Here is a 14371-nt window from a genome sequence, read left to right on the forward strand (position 1 = left end):
TGACCTTGCTGTGTGCACCTTGGCTCCGATGCATCCTGCATTACAAAGTGTAATGAGCAAACTGGCAAGGTCATGAAAGGCATAATAAAAATCCAAGTCTTTCTTTTATTTCTTCCTTACTACAGACCTGTGGGAGTGTTTTCTACCTGAGAAACCTGAGATGTATCAAACTCCCACAGTTTTGAAACTAGTGGATTATGTTCTTCTCGTTGCATAAACTGGTAAACTATAACAGGATCTTTGACCTTCTCATTCCAAGGGACAGCGAGTCCACAACATAAATCTACTCATTTAAGCTTTGGTGCTCAAAAAGCCTGTCAAATATTCAGTATGAGGAGTACTAAATTTAGACCACAATCGTACTGAGATTAAAGCAAAGATGCATTATAGGAACAGCGCAGAAGGAATTTTCCTCAACAACTCTCCTGAAGTATAATTTGTTGGTGGGTACTGACATTTAGAAACAGAAGTAGAAGTGCAATTCACCATTCTTGTTTAGTCAATAGGTGTGAAGCTGGAAAGCACAGCAGGTCAAGGCAGCATCCGAGGTGCAGGACAGTCAATGTTTTAGGCTGAAATACTTCATCCTGACAAAAGGTGACTTCAAAACCTGAAGTCCTTAGTGTCTACCATTCTTGTTCAGTCCTGTGTCCCAAGACAGATCTGATCTACAGCTCCACATGGATAGAGCAAAGTGGCAAGTTCCAAACCCACCCAAACCAGGACAAGGATGAACACCATGTTGTTGGCATCAATCTGATCCACACTAGTTGACCACTTTCCCAAATAGTCCATGTCATGGTGACAACATACGCTTTCTACTTGCATGTTGTAGTCTGGAGCTATGGACAATGAAGTTACATCATCATAATAGCAGCATTCCCTCTCACTGCCTGGAGATGCTGGACTGGCTGTGTAAGTGCCAATCGGTGTGCCAACAAACTAACTTCCAGTTCTAGGCATGACTGCCATGCACAGACTTTGGAGGGCTGCACAGCAGAAAGAAATTTAGCTAGAATGCAGCTCGTCTCCCTTTCTCCTCTTACTGTGTGCCATTCACACACATTGGGTGGATTTATAAGCTGATATTCAACTTGTTTGGCCACATCATGAATGCAGCTTCCTTTATCATTGGATCCTGGGGTCAGACTTGAACCTAGGTCAGAAGCAGGGGTAATGTCCATTGCACCACAAGACCTCCAGTACTGAAATTCCAATAATGAAATTGTATGATTTTCTAAGTTTTGCAATTTAAATCCCTGCCATGTTCTTTGTCATGGTTTCTATAAACTAAAATATATGCCTTTGTACTTGTAATGACCAGGTTATTCTGCCCTGTTATCAAAATTATCCAATTCTTGACTTGAATACTAGCTGTGAAAAGAATGGTAACCTATAATGTGGATTGCAGAAAGCCATTGCCTTGAAAGACTGTATATTTTATATCAACCTGTATTGTAATACACAAATATGCATTGCCAATAAATAAATCAGCAAGTAAATCATGAAATAATAACTTTAAGCCATTATCCAAGATAAAACTACAATGTTACATTCTGCAACACATCATCTTGCATTTATCTTAGAAACTGGTACTGGAGTGCACTTACCTTAAAAATCACAGCCATCACAATTAATAAGATTTACAAACAAATTTAGCATTTTATTCAGAATACCTAGTTTGAATAACTTGGGCACTTAGGCTCTATGGAGTTCTATCTCAGCAGCCTGACATAGCATTGAACAATGGAGACAAAAGAACTAAAAATATGACCAAAATATTTCTTGTTCAAGCATGCAATGCTCCCATATTCAAAGCTGACAATTAAGCTAGAACAAAGATGCATTGATGAGAAATACCTACATTCCATTTAGTGAGCGATGACACATAGCCTCCTATTTAAACCTGATAGAATAGGATGCGATCAGTTGCCAATTTTGCACCCTCCCACGTTTTACCCTTCACTGACTTCAATACAGTAACAAATAGGTGCAAAATGCAGAGCCAACCTGACAAGCCCTTTTCCTCCTGGTGTCTCATAACCCAGAAATTGTTATTACTGACATTGTGTGCTGGTAGCCCAATGTTTCGAAAGATATGTTTATTTTGACAGCCTAAATATTAAAGGAATTTCATAGATTTGTGACATATGCCTGACAGATGGTTCGTAGAACTCTACAAAGAATAACAAATCAGTTCTGTCAGTGGCATTGATCAGATGGGTGAGAAGTTTATTTAGGGCTTTTAGGTCCTTGAGGTCACAAAGCACAATTTTGGTATTCCGGATCACAGTTCAAGAGCAAAAAAGGCATCTGTTCTGTTCTTACACTAATGGCCTTTTGAATTTATGATAGTTCATTAATAGAGGCCACAAATGTTCAGTAGAAGCTGTCAAACACAAAATAAAGCAGTGTGGAATTAAAACTAGCAATGAAAATAATGCATGAATAAGCAATTAATACAGCACAAGACAAAATGAACCTAAATACTTGCATCACTTTAATGCCAGTTGTGCCCTGAAGTCATTCCATGCCTATTTAAATAGGTGCATTAAAAGGCCATCTCAGTCACCTTCAATAGAGCAAACTTAAAGAGATGTGCTGCTATTAGTTGCAGAGGTTTATAGGCGAATAAGTTATGATTTATGCAGTACATAAAGACAGATGCTCATTCTTCCTAAACATTAACCATTCATAATGTCTCCTGTGCCCATTTAAGTGTGCACTAACTGCATTAGATTGTTGTTAGCATATTACTGTAAATTAGTAATGGCAGATGCCAACATTGAAGTCAGCTCTACTTGCAGCTGTCTGTCTCTGGCAGGCATTAAATATCGATGGGCTAATTTATAAAAAAAATCCTTCCATCTGAAATGTTATATGTATCTAATTACTACTGTCCCTTGGCCTCCGTTCTTGTGTTTTATGCAGTCATTTCTTCCGGTTAGGGGCCGGCTTGGGGTTAGACATTTCAACGGTAATTTTCCAAGACGGGTGATGCTATAATCTGATGCTCACAACTGACCCATGCACTCAGAGAATCACCCCTTTTGTGTAGTTAAGCCTCCTCTTTGCTGACAAAATAAATTTCCTCCCTGGAGAATAGCTGCACAGAAGCAGTGAAGAGGAGAAAATAAAGTAAAAACTTGAATTTTTTTAACACCTCCATAACATCAGGGCAGCCCAGACCACACTACAGTGTTGGGATAAAAGTTGCATTATAAATATAAAATACTTTTGGAATTGGATTGCAAAATAGAGGCGGATCAATGTGCACCATCTCTGTCCAGGTTTATTTTATAAAGGTAAGAAGCCAATTTTGAACAGACATCTTAAAACATCAGTTCCAAGAAAGCAGGTGGACTCAGTAGAATTCCTGCAAGAACCTTTGGTTAAAATGTTCATAACATTGGCTTTATGAGAGACAGAGTAAACATATTAAGGAATTATTTTAGTTTTACATTAGAACAGGAAAGTTTAAATTTTCCGCGTGGTAGACTAGTTGGTAAGGTTAGATCACATGGGATCCAGGGAGCACTGGCCAATTGTATAAAAAATTGGCTTGAAGGTAGGAGACAGAGGGTAATAAGACCATAAGGCATAGGAGTGGAAGTAAGGCCATTCGGCCCATCAAGTCCACTCCGCCATTTAATCATGGCTGATGGGCATTTCAACTCCACTTACCCGCATTCTCCCCGTAACCCTGTAATGGTAGAGGACTCTTTGGACTGAAGGCCTGTGACCAGCGGTGCGCCACAAGATTAGAGATGGGTCCACTGCTTTTTGTCATTGATTTAGATGTGAATATAGGAGGAATGGTTAGTAAGTGTACAGAAGACACTAAAATAGGTGATGCAGTGGACAATGAAGAAGGTTACCTCAGATTACAACAGGACCTTGATCAGATGGACCAATGGGCTGAGAGGTGGCAGATGGAGTTTAATTCAGATAAATCTGAGGTGTTGCATTTTGTTAAGGCTAACCAGGGCAGAACTTATAGAGTTAATGGTAGGGCTGTAGGGAATGTTGCCAAACAAAGAAACCTAGGGATGCAGGTGCACAATTCCTTGAAAGTGAAGTTGCAGGTATACAGGGTGGCCGGGAAGGCACTTGGCATTCTTGCCTTCATTTGTCAGAACATTGAGTATGAGAGTTGGGAGATCATGTTGCAGCTGTACAGGACAACGGTGAAGTCACTTTTAGAATACTGTATGCATTTCTGGTTGCCCTTCTAAAGGAGGGATGTTGTTAAACTTGAGAGGATACAGAAAAGATTTACAAGAATGTTGCTGGGACTGGAGGGCTTGAGTCATGGGGAGAGGCTGAATAGGCAGGTAATTTTTTTCCCCTGGAGTGTTGGGTGCCGAGGGGTGACCTTATAAAGGTTTGTAAAATCATGAAGGACATGGATATAGTAAATAGCCAATGTCTTTTTCCCAGGATAGGGGAGTCCAAAACTAGAGGGCTAGGTTTAAGGTGAGAGTGGAAAGATTTAATAACTACCTAAGGGGTATCTTGTTCATGCAGAGGGTGGTGCATGTATGAAACAAGCTGCCAGAGGAGGTGGTGAAGGCTGGTACAATTACAACGTTTATAAATCATCTAGTTGGGTACATGAATATGGGTTTAGAGGGATATGGGCCAAATGTTGGCAAATAGGACGAGATCTGATTAGGATATCTGGTCAGCACGGATGAGTTACTGTACTCAGCAGCTTCCAAGCCAGGAGAGTTTTGATATAAATATTCAAGTTGTTAGAATTCAAATGTTTAGTCCATCAGAACAGGGAGAGGTGTTCATTCATGGACTTGGGAAAACAAATTGTCTGGGAGGAAGCAGACTCAACAGTCCAAAGGGGGTAAAAAGAACAGGAAAGTGTCAGTTCAGTAAAAATTTAAAAACTGGGATAAGAATAATGTTTTTCTGGGATCGAGCCTCTCATGGAAAGTGTTGGGAAACAATTTAAAATGTTGTTTTATGGTTATGTTAAGATTTTTCTATCTGTCTTCTACATATATGTGTAGAGAGAGAGAGAGGCCCCTGTGTGTTTTTAAAAAAAATAATGTTTTGTCATTAAAGCACATCTGCAACCTTGTGATCCACTGATTAACAATGTTAACAAAGTACAAAAAATAAATCTATGATTTATTAAGGTATTTTTCATTCTGGAATCTGACTTGATTGCTATTCCGTCAGCTGAGATCTTTCAAACATTGCATGCACTATATGTCTGGGAATGGTCACTACCCTGATATCACACAACCTAAACTGACTAACATCAGGATATCTAATTTGTACCAAGCAGGCCTTAGCAACTAGTACAAATGTAAATTCTCAAAGAATAGATGCTGAGCTGCAAGATGGACCATTTGTAACTGTTCCTTCAAGCATCAGGCCACCAAATTGCAGCTAAAGCAGTTTTTAAGAATTTTCTGTCAACTCAGAGGCAGTATTCTGGACTCCTTGGCTTTGGCAGGGAGAGTCATTGCATTCACTCAATTGTACTCTATGCTACTTTCTCCCCACCCCCACCCTCCTCTCACTTATCTCTCCACCCTTCAGGCTCTCTGCCTGTATTCCTGATGAAGGGCTTTTGCGCCTCAGATGCTGCCTGAACTGCTGTGCTTTTCCAGCACCACTCTAATCTAGAGTGGGGTTAGGAGTCTGACCACATCAAAGCAGCAAGAGGTATGAGGGAATACATCATAGTGCCTCTGGGTCTGAGATGAGGCAAAGGCTGTTGAAGGGTAAGTTTCATGAAGTGCTCCCTGCTCACTTGAAATCGTGCTCACTGAATGTGACAGGAGGCAGTCTGGCAGACTAAAAAATGCATCTCAATATGCATCCTCTTGCACACTACCTCACTAGGGTTCTTGTCTTCAGTGCTTTGAGGCAGAACTCCCTACTCTATACCAAGTTTGTGCAATGGCAATGGCTGAGCTGGTTGTTACAAGTGTCTGATCAAATGACAGGGCCTCTTCGACAGTGCCGTGCAGATACTTACCATCACTGTCTTGGGCAGTGGGCGCACAGCAATCTGGGGATAGCATAAAGACAAGAAATTAGGAGAGGAGGGTTAGTGATAGGAAGTGAAATGGTATGCAAAACAAAGGGATCCATGGTCACACAAACAGACATCCAAATATACAGACAAAAAATAAGGTCACGCCATTTGGTCCTTCAAACCTGTTCCACCATTCAATGATGCCATCTGACACTCATGGCTGATCTGATTTTAATTCCAACTTCACCTCATAGCGCCGGGTTCGATTCCCGCCTCGGATGACTGTTTGTGTGGAGTTTGCACATTCTCCCTGTGTTGCGTGGGTTTCCTCTGGGTGTTCTGGTTTCCTCCCACAATCCAAAGATGTGCAGGTGAGGTGAGTTGGCCATGTTAAATTGCCCATAGTGTTAGATGCATTAGTCAGGGTAGAGGAATGGGTCTGGGTGGGTTACTCTTCGGAGGGTCAGTGTGGACTTGTTGGGAATCTAATCTAATCTAATCTTCACATCCCTGCACATTTCCAATAATCATAGAAAAATCTACAATTTTCTCAGAACATGAGCTAGAAATTCAGAAGGGACATAAGACAAGAGCAGTTATCCTGAATGCTCTCAGTCATGCTGGATTTCACAAGCTATCCAGAGAGAACTGTAGACGTTATTGGATGGAGACATTCTCATTCCCACCCCACCCCAGTCCTCCACACCCAGCACTCTGCTCCCCACCTCCACAACCGTGATTGACTTTCAAGACAGAGACCAGATTATCAATGATAACTGGCTGAGATAATGGTTCTGAAGGAGGTAATGTTGATGTCACATCAACTTTACCAAATCTACTGAAGCCACATACAATCTGTGGATGGAGACAAAGAGTTCGGATGGGAACAAAGGATTTTACTCTAGCTTCCAGAGGGACCCTTTACCCAGTGCCACATGCTGGTAGAAATAACAAAAATATACCAGGATCATTAATCTCAGAAAATATAAGTGATTGTGTTGCATTGCATTTGGGTGATCCTCCTGCTGTAGCTGAATTGCTGGAGTAACGTGGAGAAAATGATTTGTGGCTGACATTGATGGAGTGTGTGTGAAAGTAAGGTGCTATACCTGGATGTTAGGTCTGAGTCCTGAGGGCCGGTGTATGATCGGGGTGTGGAATTTGGAGAGGATTGATGAGGGCAGAACAGTGGGCGTGATCTATATAGACTTCAGTAAGGCATTCGACAAGGTTCCCCATGGGAGACTGGTTAGCAAAGGTTAGATCTCATGGAATACAGGGAGAATTAACTATTTGGATACAGAACTGACTCGAAGATAGAAGACAGGGGGTGGTGGTGGATGGTTGCTTTTCAGATTGGAGGCCTGTGACCAGTGGAGTGCCACAGAATCGGTGCTGGGTCCACTACTTTTTGTCATTTATATAAATAATTTGGATGTGAACATAGAAAGTATAGGTAGTAAGTTTGAAGATGACACCAAAATTGAAGGTGTATTGGACAGTGGAGAAGGTTACCTCGGATTACAACGGGATCTTAGTCAGATGGGCCAATGGGCTGGGGAGTGGCAGAGGGAGTTTAATTTAGATAAACGTGAGGTGCTGCATTTTGGAATATTGTGTGCAATTCTGGTCTCCTTCCTATCGAAAGGATGGTGTGAAACTTGAAAGGGTTAATAAAAGATTTACAAAGATTTTGCCAGGGTTGGAGGGTTTGACCTATAGGGAGAGGCTGAATAGGCTGGGGCTGTTTTCCCTGGAGCATCGGAGGCTGAGGGGTGTCCTCATAGAGGTTTATAAAATCATGAGGGACATGGATAGGATAAATAGACAAAGTCTTTTCTCTTGGGTGGGGGAGTCCAGAACTAGAGGGCATAGGTTTAGGGTGAGATGGAAAAGATATAAAAGAAACCTAAGGGACAACTTTTTCATGCAGAGGAAATGAGCTGCCAGAGGAAGAGGTGGAGGCTGGTACAATTGCAGCATTTAAAATGCATCTGAATGGGTATGTGAATAGGAAGGGTTTAGAGGGATATGGGCCAAGTGCTGGCAGAGGGACTAGATTAGGTTGGGATATCTGGTCAACATGAACGAGTTGGACCAAAGGGTCTGTTTCCATGCTGTACATCTCTATGACTCCGTGACTCTATATCATGTGAAGAAGTAATTATTAATCTTCACAATCTGCTTGGAGACATTATATTTTCTTGTGGCACTACTCCTTGGGTCCTTGCTCCTCCAGGAATTGACCTCCTGGGCACATACTTGCACTATCTTCTGAGTCTGGTCTTTGAGTATCTCTTTTGGGCCCCTTGGAACCATTGTACCTCCTGTTCTCATGCATCACTCATACTTCCAATGCAACATCCATCGTCTGGGAAACCTCTCTCAGCCAATCATGGGAGGATCATGACCATTGATTCCCATACCCAAAAACTGAAATGTTCAAAGTTCTAATCGCATCTGCTTTAGTGGATGTGGTTTCAGGATGTAGTCATGACACTGGTGTGAACTCTCTCAGTCACCTTTGTGAGTATTGTTACAATCTAAGCTGATGATCATACTGAACGTATCTCACTCCAGGATTAAACCTGGCTTGATAGGTCATACGCTTTATGTTTGCAGTTTGATTGCCATGAAGATCAGTGACTGAACATATTCTCAAGAGGCTGTCAATGCATTTTTAACAAAAGAGCTTCAAGGTTTACTTTTATAGATATATAAAAGAACTCAGATTTCTCCAGTTTCCTCATTTCCCCTCCCCCCACCTTGTCTCAGTCAAATCCCTCGAACTCAGCACCGCCTTCCTAACCTGCAATCATCTTCCTGACCTCTCCGCCCCCACCCCACTTCGGCCTATCACCCTCACCTTGACCTCCCTCCACCTATCGCATTTCCAAAGCCCCTCCCCCAAGTCCCTCCTCCCTACCTTTTATCTTAGCCTGCTGGACACACTTCCCTCATTCCTGAAGAAGGGCTTATGCCCGAAACGTCGATTCTCCTGTTCCTTGGATGCTGCCTGACCTGCTGCGCTTTTCCAGCAACACATTTTCAGCTTTTATAGATATATGACAATTTGGAAAGATCTCAACATAAACAGCAAAAGGAAATATTTACACTTGTTCCCAGCAATTTACTCTTGTTCCTTTACAGACCCTCACCCCCAATGAAGATCACTCTTATGTTCACTCATTCATTTCTTACTCAACTGAAAAAGTTGCAACCATTTCCTTTTGGTGACATCTTGTACCTTCACCAGATTTGATTCTCATAATCTCTCCCTGAGACAAGTGCACAGGTTAAGTCATTGATTTTTCTCTTTGAATTTTTCTCCAGTTTTCTCCCCTCTAGTTTCTTTGGCTACTTTGAGTTTGCTGTAGCACATGTATTGTTGTGGATCTTTTCTTCTGATACTGAACTTGCTTCTGGTTTTAGATTAGATTAGATTCCCTACAGTGTGGAAACAGGCTATTTGGCCCAACACGTCCACATTGACCATCTGAAGAGTAACCCACCCAGACCCATTTCCCTCTGACTAATGCACCAAGGGCAATTTAGCACGGCCAATTCACCTGACCTGCACATCTTTGTGACTGCGGGAGGAAACCGGAGCACCCAGAGGAAACCCACACAGACGCAAGGAGAATGTGCAAACTCCACACAGCCGGTCGCCCAAGGCTGGAATCAAACCTGGGTCCCTGATGCTGTGAGGCAGCAGTGCTAACCACTGAGGTACCGTGCCACCCATTAATGATGTTTCTCTGTCTCTAGGTTGTAAAGCTGAACTTCAGCAATTGTCTCACCGGGTAGCTTGTCATAGAATCATAAGCATGGAAACTGACCCTTCAGTCTAAATTATCCATGCTGACCAAATTTTCCCAAACTAAATTAGTCCCATATGCCCACATTTGGTCCATATCCCTCTAAACATTGTCCAAATATCTTTTAAATGTTGGAACTGTACCTGCATATATCACTCCCTCTGGCATATGTACCTGCATATATCACTCCCACTGGCAGTTCATTCCATGTACAAACCACCCTCTGTGTGAAGAAGTTGTCTCTCAGGTCCCATTTAAATTTTTGTCCTTTCACCTTAAAGTAGTTTTGAACTCCCCTACCCTAGGGGATACCTTTGCTATTCACCTTATCTCTGCCCCTCATGATTTTATAAACCTCTATAAGGTCACTACTCCTCCCCGTACACTCCAGTCCCAAGAAAAGTCCCAGCCTATCCAGCCTCTCATTACAACGCAAACCCTCCACTCCCGGTGGCATCCTTGTAAATCTTTACTGCACCCTCTCCAATTTAATAATATCCTTCCTATAGCAGGGCTACCAGAACTGTACACAGTACTCCAAAAGAGGCCTCAGCAATGTCCTGTATAACTGCAACATGATGTCCCTACTCAATAATCCGAGCAATGAAGGCAAGTATGGTCATTCACCTTATGTAACATGGGGGTTTCTTAGAAATGCTGTTTTGATCCACTGCTAAAACAAAGAATGTCTGACCTTCATAAAGGCACCTTCACAGAGCTGAAAACCAAAAACCCACCACCTCTTATTTCGAACACCATTTTCCAAATATTAGCGATGGATTACAAATCTTCATCACAGTGACAGATTGCGTGAAGACAATGGGTTTCAGAGCACACTCAGGAGACAGAAACCCCAATAATGTTGCACTCCCTCAGCATTGTCATCCTGAGTTTTGTTACTCTAAAGTCTGAGTCAGACTCAATCATACTGGCGAGGAGCTTTTGTATGCTGGGCTTCAGCTGAAAGAAATAAATGAATTTAAAATAAGGAGACCCCAAGCAATTTTCAGCCAGGAGCTGTAAGTGACAATTAAATTACAAAAGGATTCTGCTAATGACTTCAGAACAAACTAAAAGTTACATGTGGAAGCTGGAGATAATCCCCTTTAACAACTTCTCACAAAAGAAAGCTGGAGGGTATTTTAAATATTGAGTGTGAAGTAGGCCATCCAGCCCCTGATGCCTGCTCCACCATTTAATTAATTCATGGCTGATCCATACCTGAACTCTATTTAACCAACTTATTCCCATACTCTTACTATCCGTGCCTTATATAAACCTATCAGTGTCAAATCTTGAAAGCTTTAATTAACCCAACATTCACAGTTATTTGGAAGAGAACATTCTCTCCAGTAACGTGTTCACAGACAGCTCGAGCCTGCATTTCTCTCAGGTGAACAGCTGTGGGACATTTGTTGCCATCTTATTGGGGATGTGCGAGATCAATTTGATGTTTTTTCTATTGCTGTATCACCTTTGAACCCAGGCAGACTCTGTAGGTTGCCAAACCTGCTTCCATTTGTGACAGGCTGCCGACAATTATTGCCGTGTTAGAATCGTTTTCATGAGACATAGAATGAGAGAAATGTAACAACAGCAGAATATTTCAACATTTTCAACAGAAAACTATCCCATGTGACAGAATGCAACAGTAGCTAATGAATTGAAGACTCACGGCTTCTAGTTATTCTCTAAAGGTCAGACATTTCACTGAGATGAAACGGTGCACTGCACTTGAAAAGACAAAGATGCCTATTTGAAACTCTCTTTAAAGGTCCAATAATCTTTTATTTGCTGATGCTGCATGTAAATCTTGTTCCCATGGATCCACTGGAAATGCAAGGCTACTTTTGTCATCAGCCTCAACCCGGTCCTGTCACATTGATGGTATTTCAGAAGGCCCAGAGGGGTTTGTAGCTGGTTTTGTGATTCTGACCAGGTTGTATAGATTTACAGCCTTTCAGCAGAATCTGAATAGGTGCAGTTCCACTGAAAGGAACAAGGACATTGTCAAACCAGACTTGCCAATCATAGTGTCATACAGCATGGAAACAGACCCTTCGGTCCAACCCGTCCATGCCGACCAGATGTCCCAATCTGACCTAGTCCCACTTCCCAGCATCTGGCCCATATCCCTCTAACTGCTTCCTATTTACATACCCATCCAAATGCCTTTTAAATGTTGGAATTGTACCAGCCTCCACCACTTCCTCTGGCAGCTCATTTCATACACACACCACCCTCTGCGTGGAAAAGTTACCCCTCAGGTCCTTTTTAAATCTTCCCCCTCTCACCTTAAACCTGTGCCCTTTAGTTCTGGACTCGCCCACCTCAGGGAAAATACCTAGCTTTTTGGCATTAAATGTGACAATATTGTCATGAGTTTTCACAATGCTTCAACACACCCAAAAGTTGGACACTACCAACAGTAATATAACATTTTAATCAACTTTTCTGTCTGGTCTGATCCTACAGCAGAATAACAACACTGTTCTTCAGCATCCCCAGTTATTTGTTTGACTTTTAGTGAAATGGCCAACCTGTTTTATACCGATTAACCCGTACAGGACAGGTCTAGTTACATGTAGAAACAATGCGGGATTATCGTGAAGAATGCACAGGGGAAGGAGTGAGGTGGAGTAAAGAGGAGGGGGCGCAGACTGCTTTGAAAATTCTTTGAGAGAAAGTGAGGGCTGCAGATGCTGGAGATCAGTGCTGAAAATGTGTTGCTGGAAAAGCGCAGCAGGTCAGGCAGCATCCAAGGAACAGGAGAATCGACGTTTCGGGCATAAGCCCTTCTTCAGGAATGAGGAAAGTGTGTCCAGCAGGCTAAGATAAAAGGTAGGGAGGAGGGACTTGGGGGAGGGGCTTTGGAAATGTGATAGGTGGAGGGAGGTCAAGGTGAGGGTGATAGGCCAGAGTGAAGTGGGGTGGGGGGGGGAGAGGTCAGGAAGATGATTGCAGGTTAGGAAGGCGGTGCTGAGTTCGAGGGATTTGACTGAGACAAGGTGGGGGGAGGGGAAATGAGGAAACTGGAGGGTTCCCAGGCAGAAGATGAGGCGCTCTTCCTCCAACCGTCGTGTTGCCATGGTCTGGCGATGGAGGAGTCCAAGGACCTGCATGTCCTTGGTGGAGTGGGAGGGGGAGTTAAAGTGTTGGGCTACGGGGTGGTCGGGTTGGTTGGTCCGGGTGTCCCAGAGGTCTCCCCAATATAGAGGAGGCCACATCGGGTGCAGCGGATGCAATAGATGCCGGGAGTGGAGGTTGGGTTGGTGGGGGGTGTGGACCTGATGAGGGAATGGTCTTTTAAGACCACTCCCTCCGTGACTCCCTCGTCAGGTCCACACCCCCCACCAACCCAACCTCCACTCCCGGCACCTTCCCCTGCAACCACAAGAAATGCAAAACTTGCGCCCACACCTCCCCCCTTACTTCCCTCCAAGGCCCCAAGGGACACTTCCATATCCGCCACAAATTCACCTGCACCTCCACACACATCATCTATTGCATCCGCTGCACCCGATGTGGCCTCCTCTATATTGGGGAGACCAGGCCGCCTACTTGCGGAACGTTTCAGAGAACACCTCTGGGACACCCGGACCAACCAACCCAACCACCCCGTAGCCCAACACTTTAACTCCCCCTCCCACTCCACCAAGGACATGCAGGTCCTTGGACTCCTCCATCGCCAGACCATTGCAACACGACGGTTGGAGGAAGAGCGCCTCATCTTCTGCCTGGGAACCCTCCAACCACAAGGGATGAACTCAGACTTCTCCAGTTTCCTCATTTCCCCTCCCCCCACCTTGTCTCAGTCAAATCTGGGTGGCACGGTAGCACAGTGGTTAGCACTGCTGCCTCACAGCGCCAGAGACCTGGGTTCAATTCCCGCCTTAGGCGACTGACTGTGTGGAGTTTGCACGTTCTCCCCGTGTCTGTGTGGGTTTCCTCCGGGTGCTCCGGTTTCCTCCCACCATCCAAAGATGTGCAGGGTCAGGTGAATTGGTCATACTAAATTGCCCGTAGTGCTAGGTAAGGGGTAAATGTAGGGGTATGGGTGGGTTTCGCTTCGGCGGGTCGGTGTGGACTTGTTGGGCCGACGGGCCTGTTTCCACACTGTAATCTAATCTAATCTAATCTAAATCCCTCGAACTCAGCACCGCCTTCCTAACCTGCAATCATCTTCCTGACCTCTCCGCCCCCAGCTGTGACTGGAAGTAAGTCCAGAAAGCTTAAAAGCATTACGGAATTTTCCAGTGCCAGTACCATTGATAGTGTATCTGCCAATGGGAAGTGGCAGATTGCTACTTGCTACTTGGCATTTGATACTTGGCCTCTGTAAGGTGTTCCAACTTATAATGATACACACTTTGTATTAGAACCCACTGCTGAATTTGGCCAAAAGCTATGGGTGGCACTGCCTTGTCCTCTTGAAGTAGACCTAGCAAAGGTTTGTGGTCCATTATTATTGCAAATTTACATCTGTAAAGATATTAGTGGAACTTCCTGACTCCAAAAACGACCGCTAAACCTTCCTTCTCTATCTGGG

The 14371-nt window shown here is 43.6% G+C and overlaps 1 protein-coding gene and 1 long non-coding RNA gene across 6 annotated transcripts in view; one reads left to right on the forward strand and one right to left on the reverse strand.

Annotated features, from left to right (window-relative positions):
* Positions 1–14371, forward strand: part of chrm4a (cholinergic receptor, muscarinic 4a) — a 92672-nt gene that overhangs the window by 25602 nt on the left and 52699 nt on the right. The window lies entirely within an intron of this gene.
* The window catches only part of LOC148146996 (uncharacterized), a 36893-nt gene continuing 24816 nt past the window's right edge, over positions 2295–14371 (reverse strand). Inside the window, exons 2-3 of the long non-coding RNA XR_015760032.1 lie at positions 6005–6037; positions 2295–2389 (exon numbers count right to left, since the gene is read on the reverse strand). This is a non-coding gene — a long non-coding RNA (uncharacterized LOC148146996). The remainder of the gene's footprint in view (positions 2390–6004; positions 6038–14371) is intronic.

This window comes from Chiloscyllium plagiosum, unplaced genomic scaffold (assembly GCF_037043375.1).
Source record: "Chiloscyllium plagiosum isolate Xiang-an unplaced genomic scaffold, Cpla_swu_hap1 HiC_scaffold_18, whole genome shotgun sequence".
NCBI classification, from domain to species: domain Eukaryota; kingdom Metazoa; phylum Chordata; class Chondrichthyes; order Orectolobiformes; family Hemiscylliidae; genus Chiloscyllium; species Chiloscyllium plagiosum.